Below are 11,600 nucleotides of genomic sequence, written 5' to 3' on the forward strand. Positions count from 1 at the left end.
TGCTGTTGACAACAGATGAATTTTGATACATTTATTTACATTAAACAGAACCCAAATGCATTAGACATACCAATGAAATGCTTTATTTAGCACTGGACAATTGTAGCTTTTGAGTTAATTTTTCCTTTATTATAAAGATAAAGTAAACATCTGTGGTGACACTAACTAGAAAACACAATTTCAGTCTTTTTTTTTTTTTTTTTGTGGCTTGGCAATAAGCATTGTTAGCCTTGACTTTTTCAGTTGCACATCAGGCTGACATTTTCCTAGAACAAAGGGGACATTTTCTTCTCCTTTTTAAAGATTTAACTTGTACTTTTCTCAGGAATTATTCTTCTTTGCTTATTATGACAAGCAGTGAGGGCTGCAAGACCAATTTGTTTCAGAAGCTTAAAAATCCCTGTTTATGCAACAGAGACAGATCTTTTCAGCAGAGTAGGGCTATGAGTGCCAAAGTGGGAATGGACAAAGCCTACTTTTCTGAGAGTATCATGTTTTCCTGTTTGTCACGTCTTGCAAGAGAAAGCAAACATTTTCACCCTGATTTGGCTGTGTGATTTATTACACTTTCAGCTCTTGTAGCAATTTTCTAGCTGCTCTTCTTAGTGATTCTGAGACATTCTTTACTGATTCAGGGGAAGGAAATCTCCAGAATGACTGCTGCTGCCTGGAGTAAGACCAAACTGTTGACGAGCAGGGCTGTATTTCTGGGATCTCTAAATGAAAGTGCAGGTTTTGGTGCTGCAGTTATACCCAAGACTGAGCCACAGCCACTTCATGACAGAGCCACATGTAAAGTACGTTATACATGTTTTGCCTTTTTTTTTTTTTTTTTGTGAATTTTTTTGGTAAAATCTACTTTCTGAAGAAGATGTGGATTTTTTTTTTTTTCCTTCCTATGGAAAAGAAACCATATACTTTAAGCAGCTTGGGTTCAGTTTACTGATAGATCACCGTATATCTTTCTACCATGCTAGGGAGAAACACAGGTGCTGTTGGAAAGTTGATGCAAAATAATAGCCATGTCAAAAGAAACAGCAGCACAGCAGAAACCTTTTGCAGCACTATTTGCTTTCATTTCTTGCAGCCACAGCTTCTAGAAACCCAAAACTGAGAAGATTTCTTGGTGGTACCTACCCACACAACCTTTGTAAACCTGCCTGCCTCTTTCAAGCTCAAGTATCTTCAGGCCTCAGACCTCAGAAAATATCTTCAGGAGAACTACAGGGTCCTGCCCAAATTGTTAGCTCCTAATGGGTTCATTGGCTCAAAAGAAGAGAATCCTCCAACTTATTCACAAGAACTGTTTTTAGTGACCTAGTTAAACAAAAATAAATAATGCTCTGAGATGCTGCTCCTTTGCTGGGACCTTTGATGATCACATCATTTTACCCCATGTTTTACTTCAGTTTTGTACAAAGAGTTATTAAATAATCTAAGAACCAGTCTCTGCAGTCTTTATAGATTTCCATGAGTCATTTTGATTTTGGGCTTCCCAGTCATGTTTCTTTACATTATGGGATCATAATTACTGCAGGCTCTGTTGAGTAAGTTTGCAATTTCTTAATATGCATAAAGATAGTAGGGTCCTTCTCTTTTGGATAAATTTAAAAAATCAAAGGATGTTTCATACCATCCATACAGTACTGAGATGGCAGCTCTAGGAGTGGCTTGAAGCTAGGGGCAGTCTGCAGTGCAGCCCCAAATCTTGCCTTTGTGAGCCTGAACCTGGTTGCCTTTTAGGTTCTGTCTGGAATAACAGTTAGTCAAGAATAAAACCGTTGTCACCTGAGGTATAACAGAAAATGAAAAGAAATAATCGAAGTCTGGAAAACATCATGGAGTGGAGTTGGGATATAGCTGGGAGAGGTACATGGGAGAGTAGGTGAATTAGTTTGATGGTAAAAATTTAACACTGGAATTAAGGATGAAGGAGAATGGAGTTTTGAACTAGCTGGAAACTGCCTTGATACATGAAGACATATTTTAAAAATTGAGAGCAGACTGAAGTTTGTGTGCTTGTGACAGCTTGTGAATCTGACTGCACGCCTGCTTTCCTACACAGTGTAGATGCAGCCATGGTGTCTGCACGAGAGGTTATTCCAGGACAGCTATTCAGAGACTCAGAAATACCTCCATGCTTTTATTCTGTGCAGATCCAGCTTTAGAAATATGTCTTGCTTTAAACATATTTTTCAGGATTTTTTTTCCAGTGGAATGTGTTCTGCCTGCTCGCTCAGTGCTGGCAGTGTTGCTTGTTTCTTTGCTCTGCCATATCGTGGTTCCAGCAGAAGGAAAAAGCTCCACAAACGTTAACAGCAACAAATAGCTCAGTAATGGAATGGTGAGTATGAGAGCCATTCCCTTTTGGGCTGTCAAGCATAGAACATGGATCACACAGCTAAGCATTTGCTATTTTTTATAGCTATTTTGCAGTGTAGATCACATAATCACATGTTTGCCTGGTTAAATTAATATCTTAATTAGAAAAGCGTGCCCCATTGCTATTTTGGGTTAAATTGCAAGGAAACCTGCAGTAAAGATTTAAGTCTGATTCCTCCTTTCTCATGTTAGCAGCTAAATAAATGCAGTATAGCCTGACAATACTGAGGAGTTACTGAGAGAAATAGAAGTGGTAAAAATGAGTCTGTAAGGTACAGAGAAAATAACCCAGGCTGAACAAGATTTGTTGGCTAGTAGTGGGAGGACCAGTGGTGGACACTGACTTTGGTTGTTTTGGGGTTTTTTTAAGGGAACAGGTGGTGGACACTGCCTTTGGTGGTTTTGGGGTCTTTTTAAGGGGAACATAACATCAGATCAGTCTGAAAATTGAAAAATGCATTTTACTAAATAAAATATAACTATTGACAGGAACTGCAAAACCAGGGAAAAGTACAAAGCCATAACTCTTCCTAAATAGCTTCTACTTTTTAAGATTTAGGAATATCTTATCTTGTCCTTGAATTTCAGAGTGATAATTCATTCCCTTCCCCAAATCCCTTTCCTCTGGGTTTGCATAATAACTATAGTCCTTTCCTTCTGTTCCACCTCAACATACCAGTTACTTTATAGACAGAAATAGCTGTTAGAGTTCTGACCAGGCTGCCTTATAAATAGTCACTGCATCTTCAGTGCTAGGCTTTAAACTCTTTTTTCTGGGTGAAGATAAAAAAACCCTTATATGGAAATGTAGGTGCACAGTTTGTGGTGATTGGGAGTGGGGCTGTGGCTGAGCCTCATCCCCAGTGGGCACAGCTGTGAGAAGCAGGTGAGCAGCACTGACAGCAATGGGCCAGGGAGTGCCCAGGGGCACTGACCAACCACCAAAGGGAACAGAGGACACACCAGTGCCATGCATGAGCATGAGGGTCTAAAAGGTTGGGCTAAAGAACAACAAGGGGAGATGCTTGAATCCTTCTGCTATTGTATGGTGATACTCTGTGTACTGTGGCCATCTCAACTGTGACATAGAAAGAATGTGTTCTTAAAATCTGAGTAGTCTATAAAACCTTTCAAATTTCTTCTTGAGGAGGCTTTTTTTTGGCTAATTCAAGGAGTGGAAAAGCCCATTACCCTAAACACCAGCTGAAAGCAAGGCTGCCTAGAGCAATCTGGCTTAGAAGAGGAACTGCAACTCTGCAGAAGCAGTGGCAGGTTTGGATGAGGGTCTCCAGCTGCCGCCCATCTTTGCCTACAAGGATGCTTGTTCCATCCCTTGTTAAGAAGTCATCCTTCTCCCCTCATTTCTATTTTGAGCTGGTTTCTGTCTTTCACTGTACTGTGTTAAAAAAACCCAACCCTCTGCAATTATTGGTATTTATAACCCTCCAAACCCATCAGTTAAAGTGGGAGCCCTGAGGAGCTGGTGACCTCTGGTAGGAAGGTGGGGTGAGAACAGTGGGAGGGGCTGAGGTTGGCAATTCCTGGGCCTGGGTGGGTGCTTTTGATTTTGATTTAACTGAACCTGATGGGTTTGACTGAATCAGGTTAGGGAGCTGTCAGCTAAGCTGTTTGCAGTGAGTGATTTGAAAGTGTGCCACTGTTTCCCAGGGGGGTGGTGTGAGAAGCTGTTGCTGAGCTGGGGGATGTAACCTTTTCACCCAATTGAGCTCCAGCCAGGGCAGGCGGTAACCAGATCCTTCAGTGGGAATAAAACTTCACAGACATCTCTCACAGATAGCTGGGAAGAAGGGAGAGTGAGAAAACACAGATTTGGTATTAAATGCTAAAATTTCAGCATAATGAAATTTGAAAATGAGTGGGGATTTAATAGCACAAAGATTTTTGTACCAATATGTCTCTGGAATGATTGATTTTTTTTTTTTCAGTCTATCTAAACAAGCCCTGGACAGGCTTCCAGCCAGAATCCTCTTCTCTCTGCACTCAGTTCACTCAGTTCCTGGGTGCTCCTGCCCCACTCAGAGCTGCTTGTCAGCCACCAGTGCTGGAGCCTCCTCAGCAGGGCGTCATTTCCCTTGTCAGGGGGTGTTTTGTTCCTTCCTTGGGAAGAGGCCATAGCACAGCAAGGGTTAAACTGCAGTGTCTCTTCTCACTCAGTTGGACTGGGAGCAATGCACACCATCAAAATGTAAGTCAGAAAGGAATCTGAAGAGCAAGGAGTGTGTTCATATAGTTTCTTCTTTTAAGAAGTTCACCCATTTTTCTAGGGCTGATTTATTGCTTTTCAACCCATTGAACCATGCTAAAACCTAAATTCAGCAGGAATTTATGAGGATGGGAACATACCTCCTTCAATTTTCAAGATTTTAAACATCAGTACCTCAGTGTTTTGTAATATAAAAAAACCCTACATGATATGGTATTATATCTATGTGTAATGTAACTATATAACAGAGTTTAAATATAGTCTACTTTTAAATTTAATGCTTTAAAATTATTTTTAATTTTGTGTAGAAAAATTAATTCTGTACATATGTAAACTGAGATAATTGCTTCAAATTATTAAATTAGCTTTCAAGAGGTGTGCTTTTATTTATGCTTTTATCATAATTACATTAAAGTGTCAGTGTGAGCTACTTTGAATTAAAAATTCTAGATCATTGTTTAAGTAATTTTTAACTAATTTTTTTAGAGAAAGCTATAAGAGGTTATCTATGTTGCCTCAACATGCAGCAAGAGATGAGAAGTAAATTTCAGATGCATTTATTAGATTAAAAAAGAAGTTAATTTCCTATTTTGATTGCATTCTTCATGTTTCCTGGAAAAGCCACATGATAAAAATTGTACTGAATGAAAGATCCTATCCCATTAATGTTTCAATGCAAAATATTTCATGGTACTCTTGAACAACTCTGATACTTATATTGACAATATAAAACACACATTTAAATACATTTCAATTAAACACAGGTAGAGTCAGAATTTGAGTCATCTGCACTTTACCAGTTCTAATTAATAAATTTGGGAAGCTTTCTTTGCTTCTTGCCCAACCTTTCCTGTAGTGGGGGTCTCCTGTTTTCTTTATGACAGAGCTAAGAGGTTGTGACTGCCAGGAAAATGTACAACTGATCCATATTTTTCAGATCCTGATAAAGGCTGGGTTTGATGGGTCTATGGGCAGTCAGGGGAACCTGCTCTGTCTGGCACTGCAAGCAGCACGTGTTGGCTTTACCAGCCTGGCCAATTATCTGCATTTAGGGCACACCTGCCCAACTTCTGCCATCGGAGCCAGGGCCTGTCTGGGGCTGTCACCAGCAAGAAATCTGGGCATCCTGGGCGGCCCCAGCCTCACTGCTCACTCAGTGCAGAGCCCTTTGTTTGCACTGAATGTGTCAGCAGAGCTGAGCTGGGGATCAATTAGTGCTGCTGCTCTGACAAATTGTTAAAAGCATTTCACTCACACACATACAGTCACACGTGTGCTTTAGAGAACTGTACTGACAGTTTTGGGTTTAGCAGTTGATGAGTTAGGGGGCAAGAAATAAAGAGGGTCCCTGTTCACAGCCTCTGGGATTCACTGCTAGCATGGTCTTTTTTCCAATAGTGCATTCTGGTGTAATAACTACTCTTGTGGTAGTTATTTTTAATTGTAAGGTATCTAAAGTGTGAGGTATTTTAGGACCACAAAATAATATTAGCTAAAGCTTAGCAAGCTGAACTTCTGATTTGTTATCTTGCTTTTATTTTCCCCTGAACCCAATTCTGCAGTGTTATCTCAGCAGTCCAATACCTGAGTCGGACTCCTGGTTTTTTCTTCAAGTGGTGCCTTTCTGACATTGTGACAAGTAATCTGTGGAAAATGTGGAACTGATAAAAGAAAAAGAAATTGTTTACAGGTAAGCCTGCTTCATCCTTGCTCTTTCACCAGAACAAACAAAATTGCTTTGTGAGCTTGAGCAAGAATATTTGTTTTTCAGTTCCTGAAAAGTAGATCTAAAACAAAATAGGACTCACTGAAATAAGCTCACATTGTTACAAGAGAAATGGGATATGTACTATACTATCATACACTTCTTCATTAGCAGCAACTGTTAATTAATCCCTCAGAGCCGAGGAGTCCGATGAAGACCTTTGGATTTGGCAGGCTGCTAATAAGAAAGGCACAACACTTGTCTGTATTCCATGGTTTGGTTCCAAATTTCCTATCCTAGTCTGTTGCCTGGATAGCTTCCCAAATCTTCCTTTTCCAGCCAAATTTAGGAAAAAATAATTAACAAGCAACATTTCACGTAATCTAAATTTTTAAATGTTCAGATGTTTCCAATCCATCTGCTAGTCCAGGTCCTTTTACAGAAGTAGTGTGAACAGTTTAAGGAAAATTGTCCTTAGATTGTACCATCTGGAGGTAACTGTCTCAAGGCTGAGCCACATGGATAGGTCATGGATTTTTTCTCACCTACTGTCTTTTCAAAGGCAGCCCAGCTCAAAAAGCCTTGAATTTTTTTGGATTAGCTGAGCTCCCTGTGCACAGGAGATGAATAGCAATTAAACGACCCTTAATAGATTTGGATTGCAATTAAAACCACACTTGACTGTGACCATGTGGCTGTTTCTCACAAACTAACCAGCAAAGCTTAGCTTAAGTAGCTGAGCCCTCAGATGCTCTGGTGGTGATGTGGTTTTCTGGCTCTGGTAGACATTAGTGTTGCAGCTGGACATTGGAAAAGCTGTCATTTCCTGTCAAGTGGTGTCCCATCCACGTTCATCCACTGCTGCCTGCTGGGTCCTGGCCTTTCTAAAGACATCTTGAACAAAAATTCTATTTTGTTACTGTCTTCTTGAGGCAGTGGAAGTTACAATCTATTGCTTAGGTCTTGTATCTTTAGGGCATGACAGGCTTGCACAGAGCTGAAAGAAACACTGCCCCTAATGATGCACTGATGCTCATGTGCCATTGGAGGTGGTGTTTTTCCAGCCCCATTTCTGACCCCGTGACTTCCACCACAAACATCCTTTGTTTATCAGGCAAAAAGTTCCTAGGCTTCCACAGTCCTTGATTTCATTTTATCTGCTGCTTTGTCCTTCTGCACCTCTCTGGGGACTGATGTGAGTTGTCACAGCAAAGGCTGCCTTATTTTTGATTTTCTGTTGCATAAATGTCAGTGAGGAGAACCCTTACAGGAGAACCCTGTGCCTTAGCAGGGATCTGCATCAGGAGCCTGCTGCGAGGTGGAGTGGCTGGCCCAGGGCAGGACCTGGCAAAGGAACATTGCCAGCCTGCTTTTAGGCTAACACATATTGTTTTGCCCAAGAGGGCAAAAGAGGATGATAATTTCTATTGCTTTTTTTTTTTTGTTGTTGTTGTTTCCTTTAGCTGATTTATTCTAGAAATTTGATCCATTCAAAAGAAAAAAAAAATTAGACAAAGAGAATTCCTTTGAAGCTAACCAATGGTATTCTAGTTCTAACAAAAAAATGACTGCTTGTGGACTGTTGAAAGCAAATAATTTATTCATTGAATGTAGTGCTTTCATGTTTCCTAGTTGCCAGTAAACAGATGATGACAATAAAATCCAGAAACGTGTAAGCGGCTCATATGCAAATCAGTAGAAGAGTATTTGTATGGATAAACAACAACTCAGAGATTAATCTGGCCATTAACTTTATGGTGCAGGTCTGTATGTGTGTTTTATAGCCTCAGTTATTGTGATTTGTACTACTGCGATAGGTACCTCATATTATTTTTATGAGGAGATAAGTGTTAGTTTTAGGAGCAGGACCAATCAAACTTGGATGCCAGAAAAATGTGCTGAAAACCTAGCAATTGCTAAAAACCATTCATGTGCCAAAATTGCTTTTTGAACTATGTCTAAAATAATGTGCCTCATTTAAGTTTTAAGTGATTTGGAGTATTAAATTCTTAATTTCTATCAAAATTACTTCAGCACCTGGTATAAATGCAGTGTTTAACACTGCTGTTAACAATCAGAGAAGTGTGTTCTTACTGGTGGCATGGTTGATGGGGCTTCTATTACTGAGACTTTTTAAAGAACTGTTGGGATAAAAGCTGTGGGGAATGATTTAAATGTGGGTGATCTTGCTTTAGCACAGAGGGTTGGCCTTGGGAGGTCTCTGTTTTCTGGGAGTCCCTCTGCAGACAGTAGATTTGTCTCCAGTGGCTCAAGTGATGGACAGCCTGGAAGTGATGGGCCAAGCAAACCATGTTGAAATTATTAGCAGCAAACTCAGCCTGCAGGGTCCAGTTTGGCATGGGATGTGCAGGATGACTGCAGATTACTCAGCCAGAACAAAAGCTGGGCCCCACTCTAGGGAATTCAGTCTTATTCACATGTCTTTTGCAAAGCTCTTGATGAACAATTCAACCCTTAAAAAAAAAAAAAAAAAAAAGTCATGACCAATAAAATAGGAATAGGATGTGTTTTGCATGTAAAGTAATAACTGATTGTACATTATTCTTTGAAGATAAATTGCAATCAAATAAATAACTACTGCCCTTTTAATAACTATTTTTCTTATGCTGCTGTTATGTACATTTAATACCAATCTATTATGCTATGAAATATGCATATGGAACTAAATATGTTGACCAGGATTTCTCAAAAGAGCAATTTTCTACAGAGTACTTCAAAAATTCATCCTGAAATTATTTTGCTGCTCCTGGCTTGGAAGAAGGGACAGACTTTTTATTTTATACAAGATTAATGTGTAGTCGGAAGAGAGTGCTTATATTGGGATCATTCTTCACAAGTAAAAGGCTGAGCTTGTTTCACAGTGATTGCCTTTGTTTGATAAATAGTTTGTGGTTGAAATGGAATACGTAAACATTTAGGGACATAAATAACTCAGTCATGGTAATGACTTGTAGACAGTGATATATCAATGCCATTATGGAAATTTGTGTTCAGCACCATAAACAAAAGCTAAACCATATAAAATGGGAGGATGTTTCTATATAAGGACTCCAGGAAGCAAAAGTTTTTTCTGTGTATGCTGCACATTAGCCCAGATTTTCTAAAGTGAGGAACGATGAACAAAACTTGTTCTGCAAATCTGTGTAGTCACTCAGTGCAGACCTAGCCTGAGGCTGCTCTGAGTATTGCTGCAAGAGTACAGAATAGGCATAAGTCTTTAATATATAAACAATATCAGACTGGCAAAGAACTGCCCCAGGTAAATAGGGCAATAGGTGGTATCAGCTTAGTGCAAAGAGGTCCCTTGAGCATCTTGTGCTTTGAGCTGACCTGGCCTGGCTTTGCGCAGGTGAAGCAAAACTGGGCAAAACTACAGAGATGATCTCACGTTTCTGAAAAAGAATGGTGCTGCTCTCAGGCTGGGGAGGTGGGAAGGAGCTGGAGCTCCTTTGTGAAAAATGTGCTGCCAGCCAGAGATGACCCTGTTTGGTGACCCTGCCTTTTAACATTTGTTTGCTTCTGGTCCTTGATTTTATTAGAAATTTTAGCAAGGCTGTGTTTATTTGTTTATGTTGTGGGTGGAAATGTATGTAATGTCTTTAAACATGTGTTACCATCTGGAAGCAGAGATGAGAGCCAAAAAACACAGCCTGCTCTCTTAAAAACTCCACCCAGGGCTTTTCAAGTCATATCAAGACTTCCTGATTTATAGGATACGCAGTTACTGAATATTGTGAAGCACATGGAGCCTGAGAAATTATGAACTTTAGAGGAGATTTTATAGCTTCTCCAGGGACTCTGAAAATAAAATGGCCCCTCTACCCTGTTCAGCTATGGCATGCACTGTGTTCAGACAAGTATTGCTGACTGAGTGTGACTTCCAAATATTATTGTTATGCTTGTGATGTACTTTCACATTTCCAAGAGCCACTGAGGGCTCTTTTTCTTGTCAGCAAAACTTCTCCACTTCTCAATCAAAAATTAACAGGAACCTTACTGACATAAATGTCCTCCTGAAGAATTTCCCCCTTTCTGTCTGAGAATACTCTTGTCGGAGTATATGAAGCACCTTAAGAAAAAAATCACAACTCTTCTATTAAAAAGGAAAGCTACAAGACATTAGGAAGAAAGAAACATTTATTTCAGCTTCTTTTAAAAATGATGTCTGCATTGTTCACCAGGTAGTGTATATATACACTATATTTGGAGCATACAAAAGCCAAAGAAAAGATAAAGACTATTATATTTTAGATATTATCTCTAATATGATTATATTATATATTATAGACTATTAATATTATATTATTATATTTTTTAGAATAGTACATTGCTCAAATAACACTGCCTGCAATGAGTCACTGTGGTGACTTTTGACACACCAGATCTCAAGCAGATTATATAGAAGACTAGATCTCTTCAGGTTTATAGGTCTATTTTTGGTGTGAAGCAGAGGAATATATCTTTACTTTTCTGTAAAAGTAATTTTTAATTTCAGATGATTGCTAATTTATTAATTTGTTATCTTACCTTTTCTCTCCAGTGAAAGCAGTGTGTGTTCACCTTCCAAATATAACCAACCAGGTATTGGAGGAGGCTCTGGAGGACATATGTACACAGCATTCTTCAGGAACTTGTGGTCTTTTTCCTCATGTGCCTTTAATTTTGATATCTGAAGTAATGAGCAGCTTGGAGTTCAAACAGCCAATTTCATTTGCTCTCCCTGCCTACACTGTTTGCACAAAAATTCTTTCTTTTTTTCCCACACTTGTGATAACCTCAACCCTGCATGAGCATAGGGAACTGTGAAAAAGCTGCTTCAAAGAAACAATAATTAAAAGCCTAGCTAAAAAATTCTGACTGTAACCTGGGTTCTGCTGTAACCTGGGTTTATTTATTGCACATTTCCTCCCTGCAAGGGAGCAGAATGATGGTGTCAGCCAGAGAAAGCACATCATGGGGATGGGGTCTGGGATGTGACATGTCTTGGTGGCAATACATGTTACACAAAAATTTACCATCCTTCAAATTTACCAAATGGCAGCCTCTGTTTTCCTCTAGGATTCATGCCAAAGCCTGTGCAGCAGCACAGCCCGAGTTATGTGAACATTCATGGTAGAGATGGGAAGGTGAAGTCACAGCACTCCTACCATGGCTGGGGTTCCACACTGCAGGGTTTGGAGACCACTGATTCTCAGCCAGCTACAAAATCAAATATAAACCCCTAAACGGCCCTGAGGCTATCTCAGTTGGTTTGAGCATGAAGGTCAC

At 39.6% G+C, this 11,600-nt stretch overlaps 1 long non-coding RNA gene across 1 annotated transcript; it reads left to right on the top strand.

The window, feature by feature from the left end:
- Nucleotides 1-4,354: 4,354 nt before the first annotated feature.
- On the top strand, nucleotides 4,355-11,141 carry LOC128787290 (uncharacterized). Its single transcript, XR_008430654.1, has 3 exons — nucleotides 4,355-4,588; nucleotides 6,169-6,296; nucleotides 10,873-11,141. It is a non-coding gene; the product is annotated as an uncharacterized LOC128787290 (long non-coding RNA).
- Nucleotides 11,142-11,600: the final 459 nt, after the last annotated feature.

This window comes from Vidua chalybeata, chromosome 4 (genome assembly GCF_026979565.1).
Source record: "Vidua chalybeata isolate OUT-0048 chromosome 4, bVidCha1 merged haplotype, whole genome shotgun sequence".
NCBI lineage: Eukaryota > Metazoa > Chordata > Aves > Passeriformes > Viduidae > Vidua > Vidua chalybeata.